Consider the following 5,680-nt stretch of genomic DNA (forward strand, 5'->3'; position numbering starts at 1 on the left):
TGTCTTATCTTTGTACTATGGTGTTAAAACACCAAACAATGATGTAACTAATTTTAATGGTAATGCAATAATGGGCACTACTAGCCCCTCTTCTATGTATATGCATGATCCTTCATTTTTGTGGCATTCTCGATTGGGACATGTCAACTTTCTTTCCATTCAAAGAATGGCAAAACTTGGCATGTTACCAAAATGTTCATTAGATAAAAATATGAAATGTGAGGTTTGTGTAGAATCAAAAGTTTCACAACATCCTCACAAATCAGTTGAAAAATCTAATGAAATACTTGGCTTAATCCACTATTAGTTATGTGATTTTAGCAACACCTAAAAGAGGAGGAAAGAATTATTATATATTTTTTATTGATGATTGCAACAAGTATTGCAATATTTATTTGTTAAATATGAAGGATGAAGCCTTGAATTCTTTTAACAATTACAAGGATGAAGTTGAAAATCAACTTGACAAAAAGATCAAAATTCTAAGGTCTGATCGAGGAGGAGAATATGAATCCAAAGACTTTCCTGAATTTTGTTCTTTAAATGGTATTATACATCAAACCGCTTCTCCATATACTACTCAACAAAATGGAGTGGCAGAAAGAAAGAATAGGACATTGAAAAACATGATTAATTCAATGTTAATTACTTCTGGAGCACCACATAGTCTGTGGGGAAAAGCATTTCTTGTAGAAAATTTAGTACTTAATAGAATTACTCATAAAAAGAGTGATAAAGCACCCTATCATCTATGGAAAGGGAGGTTAAACTCTTACAAAAGGATGAAAGTGTTGGGTTGCCTTGCTAAGGTACAAGTACCTCTTCATAAGAGGACTAAACTTGGACCAAAAACCATAGATTGCATCTATCTTGGCCCTGCCATGAATAGTGCAACCTATAGGTTTCTTGTGTATAAATCACATGTTGATGATATCCATAACCAAACCATCATGGAATCAGCAGAGGCTGGATTCTTTGAAAATATTTTTCCTTTTAAGGATAAAGTGAAAGAGGTTACCTGCTCTAGGAAAAGATCTCTACATGATGGACTGAATGAACCCATTCTTGACAAAAGTTTACAGTCAAATGAAGAGAGTTCTTCAAAGGTTCAAGAAGAGAACTTAGAACCTCGAAGAAGCAAACGGGGCAAAATAGACAAAGATTTTGGACCTGATTATATGACCTATGTAGTTAATAAAGAACCCCAAACTTATAAGGATGTTATGGATTCTTCTGAAGCTCCTTTTTAGAAAGAGGCAATCAAAAGTGAGATTGACTCCATTGTGCAAAATAATACTTAGAAATTGGTAGATTTGCCACGTGGGCAAAAATCAATTGGGCACAAATGGATATTCAAGAAGAAGTTTAGACCTGATGGTACCATTGAGAAGTATAAAGCTCATTTAGTAGCTAAATGGTATCGTCAAACGGAGGATCAAGACTTCTTTGACACATATTCACCTGTTACAAGAATTAGATCAATTCGTACATTGGTAGCAATTACATCCATTCACAATTTAGAAGTACACCAAACGGATGTGAAACTGCTTTCTTGTACGGTGAACTAGATGAAGAGATATATATGAATCAACCTGAAGGGTTTGTGGTTAAAGGTCAAGAAAACAAAGTCTGTAAGTTAGTTAGATCACTTTATGGACTAAAACAGGCTCCAAAGCAATGGCATGAGAAGTTTGACAACACATTGCTGTCTAATGGATTTAGAATTAATGAATGTGATAAATGTGTTTATGTCAAACAATACAAAAATGCTTGTGTTATCATATGTTTGTATGTGGATGATATGCTTATAATGGGTACTAGTTTGGATGTGATCAATCAAAAGAAGAAAATGCTACACTCCTCCTTTTCCATAAAGGACTTAAGAGTAGTAGTTCTGATTCTTGGTGTAATAGCTCAAAGAAGACCAAATGTTATACTCTTACTCAGTCCCATTATATTGAAAGTATACTCAAGAAGTCCGGACACTATGATGACAAGCCGGTAGTCACCCCTTTTGATCCTTCAAGTCATTTTAAGAAGAATAAAGGTGATAGTGTAACTCAGTTAGAATATACTCATGTTCTTGGTAGCTTAATGTATATTATCAATTATACTATACCGGACTTGGCATACAGTGTAAGCAGATGGATTCGTTACTCCCACAATCCTGGAAAGATCATTAGTATGCATTAGTAAGAGTGCTTAGATATTTAAAGCATACGATGGATTATGGATTGCATTACATGAGATATCCTCCTGTCCTTGAAGGATATTGTGATGAAAATTGGATTTCCAATACTTCTGAGGCAAAATCCACAAGTGGATATGTGTTCACACTTGGTGGAGCCGCTGTCTCTTGGAAACCATCTAAGCAAACTATGAATACTCATTCTACAATGGAAGCATAGTTTGTTGCTTTAGATAAAGATGTTGAAGAAGCTAAATGGCTTAAAAGCTTCCTAGAAGGTATTCCTATGTGGCCTAAACCTATTACTGCCATTGGTATACATTGTGATAGCATGGCTGCTCTAACTAGAGCACAAAGTAAGATATACAATGGCAAGTCAAGACATATTAGGCGCAGACACATTAAAATAAGAGACTTGCTAAAGAATGGAATAATTTCCATTAGTTACATAAAGTCAAAGGAAAATATAGTTGATCCTTCGACAAAAGGGCTTAGTAGAGAGCAAGTTCTCTTCACATCGAGGGGAATGGGCTTAAAGTCAATACAATGAGTCACCACCTGGCGGAAACCTAACCTAGCAGCATTGGAGATCCCATGGTCTAAGTTCAATAGGAAAACTAGTTGGGGAAGACTCAAAGAAGCACTAACACAAAGATATGCTCACTCCGATAATATTTATTTTGTGTTTTCCATTGATGATATAGGGATGAATTATTTATTCTTAATAATGATGATAGCTCCTATATTGGAATAATACGGATTGTTCCAGATTAGCATTGCCTATGTGAGATGGATGTGAGGACGCATCTTGGGAGCTGATATGGATAAGCTCTCTAAACGTCTCATGAAGAAAGGATTGTTCACGACCGCAATGAAGACAACGGTAAGAAATTATCCATGTTTAGATATGATATGTGTGATTATTTTCGTTTTTTTACTCTACTATACAAAGTGGTTAGTTCAAGACTCTAGTTCACTACCCACAAAGTAGATGCAAATAGTATACACTATGAAAGTGTAACATCCCGATTTTCAAGACCAAAAATTTTGTTTTTAATTATGTTACTTATAAAAACGTTTAGTAAAAAACATCATCAATATCATATAAATTCATAAAACATAGTCACATGTCTCAAAAGTCATATCAATAATAATAATAATAATAATAATAATAATAATAATAATAATAATAATAATAATAATAATAATAATAATAATATCATAGTGCAATCCCATGGATCTCAAAATGAGGAAATCATGTGTGTGTGATGCGTTGCTACCGTGCCAGCTCCTACCCCTTCAATGAAGAGGTACCTGAAACCAAACTGAAAACCATAAGCAGAAAGCTTAGTGAGTTCCCCCATCATAACACATACCATACATAACGCGTGCTGTCTAACACATCTGGTACTGGCTACCCCTTCGGTCTCTTTCAACCGGTAACTTGCCTAGCATATCAGGGTGTTGGCCTACCCATTTGGTCTTGTCGACCGGTAACCTTTCCTAGCATATTAGGGTGCTGGCTTACCCCTTCGGTCCTGTCGACCGGTATCCGGGGACTATTTCACCCTCCACCACTACCACATAATATCATAGCACATATATCATAATATATCTATCATAACCGCATACTAACCACCCCTTCGGTCCTTTTGTCCGGTACTAGGGTCTATCCTACCCCTCATATCACACATCACATAACATCATAACATACTAGCACATAATCATAACAGATAACAACACACCAGATAATTATCACAAAGACAATCATCTCTACTATAACTCTTACTAGTGGGCCGGCCTTGGTGCCTTAGACCCACTTCTACTGGAAGGTAACTCACCTCAATGTCGTGAAGTGTCTGAACTGTCCTCGTTGTCGAGATCAACTCCTCTCAATTCCTACACATAATAATCTTCCTTAATTACCATTTCATACTCTTAACCCCTTTCAAGGGTTACTCAGGTTAAAGCCAAAGTCAAGGTCAAGACCATGGTCAAAGTCAACTATGGGTTAAAGTCAATGTCTGGTTGACTCGACTCGCCGAGTTGACCCAACAACTCGTCGAGTCCCCATATCCTCAAAACACTAAAACCCCAACCTCACTTGTCGAGTCTTGCACGCACTCGCTGAGTTCTTCTTCATACAAGTCGAGACCTTCAACAACTGACTCGTCGAGTCCTTCTTCATGCAAGAAGGCATGTTTAGCCATGGACTCGCCAAGTTCCTTATGAACTCGTCGAGTACGTCGTCATGCAGTTGGGACTTGCCTTGAACTCGCCGAATTCCATGGTTTCCAGGTCCAGATTCACATCCATCTTGTTGAGTCCTCTTCTAGACTCAACCAGTTAGATCAAAACAGAAGAGGGTTAGGGAACCATGCCCCGACTCGTCGCGTCCCATGAACGACTCGTCGAGTCCTCCAAGGTCTATGTCTATATAGTTGGTTTCAGTCGGGTTTAACACATCCAAAACATAGATCTAGCCTCCTAGGGTCCATAATACACGTAAAGTTACAAACTTGACGTTCATGCATGGGGTATTTGGCTCAAATGGTCGTAAAATGGGGTCTACAATATGCATGGGGCTCTTGTGGAAATAAAGTTGGCACCTTTATGCCATGGGAACCCTCAATGGTTCCAGATCTGAAGTAATACCCTTAAATAACCACAAAATCATGAATATGACACTTCTAAGGCTTAGAAAAGGTAGAAATGAACCCTAACTAGAGATCTAATAGATAGATGGTCAAGGTTGGAGCTTTTTACCTTGATCAAGCTGGAAATGTGCCTAAAACTCTGGATCTACTTGCCTTCTCTTGATCTCCCAAGCCTTCTCCTTCTTCTCAAGCTTCAAATACACACACAAATGGAACAAAAGTTCAAGAACACTCAATATTCGATTAGGGTCTCAAGGATAGGGTCTGAGGGTGATGGAGGCTGGAGTGTAGGCCAGTTAAGGCGTTTAAATATAGTGCAAACCCTATATTTTAGGGATTCATCCAGACAAGTCTACTCGTCGAGTCGGGCTTTCGACTCGGCGATTAGATTGTCACCCCCGCGCACAATTACTCGCACCTACTCGACGAGTTGGGCCTCCAACTCGTCGAGTCCCTGTGTAAATCTACAATTAATTAAGTTTAAAATACGTATCGGAAACCGGGTGTTACAGAAAGGTTCAAGTTTTTAAAGCACCTCTTCAGATGCATGTCATATTCTACTTTCCTAATTTAAATATCAAAGTTCTCTTATTTTCTATTCAAATGTGGGGTATGTTGGAATTTGAATAGAAATGTGGGGTGTTGTTGGAACTTTGCTTATAGCCTAAAAGCATTAACCCACATTGGAGAAAGAAATAACATTGACTAACTTTATAAGCCTTTGTCTCCACATATTCTTAAATGGATAAAGCAAGACAAAATGACATTTGGGCTAGAATTGTGCTATTAGGCTATCAAATTAGTCTTGGATTAAGCTTGTAATTAAATATAATTA

The sequence above is a fragment of the Lactuca virosa genome, chromosome 3 (assembly GCF_052849685.1).
Source record: "Lactuca virosa cultivar CGN04683 chromosome 3, Lactuca_virosa_CGN04683_v6, whole genome shotgun sequence".
NCBI lineage: Eukaryota > Viridiplantae > Streptophyta > Magnoliopsida > Asterales > Asteraceae > Lactuca > Lactuca virosa.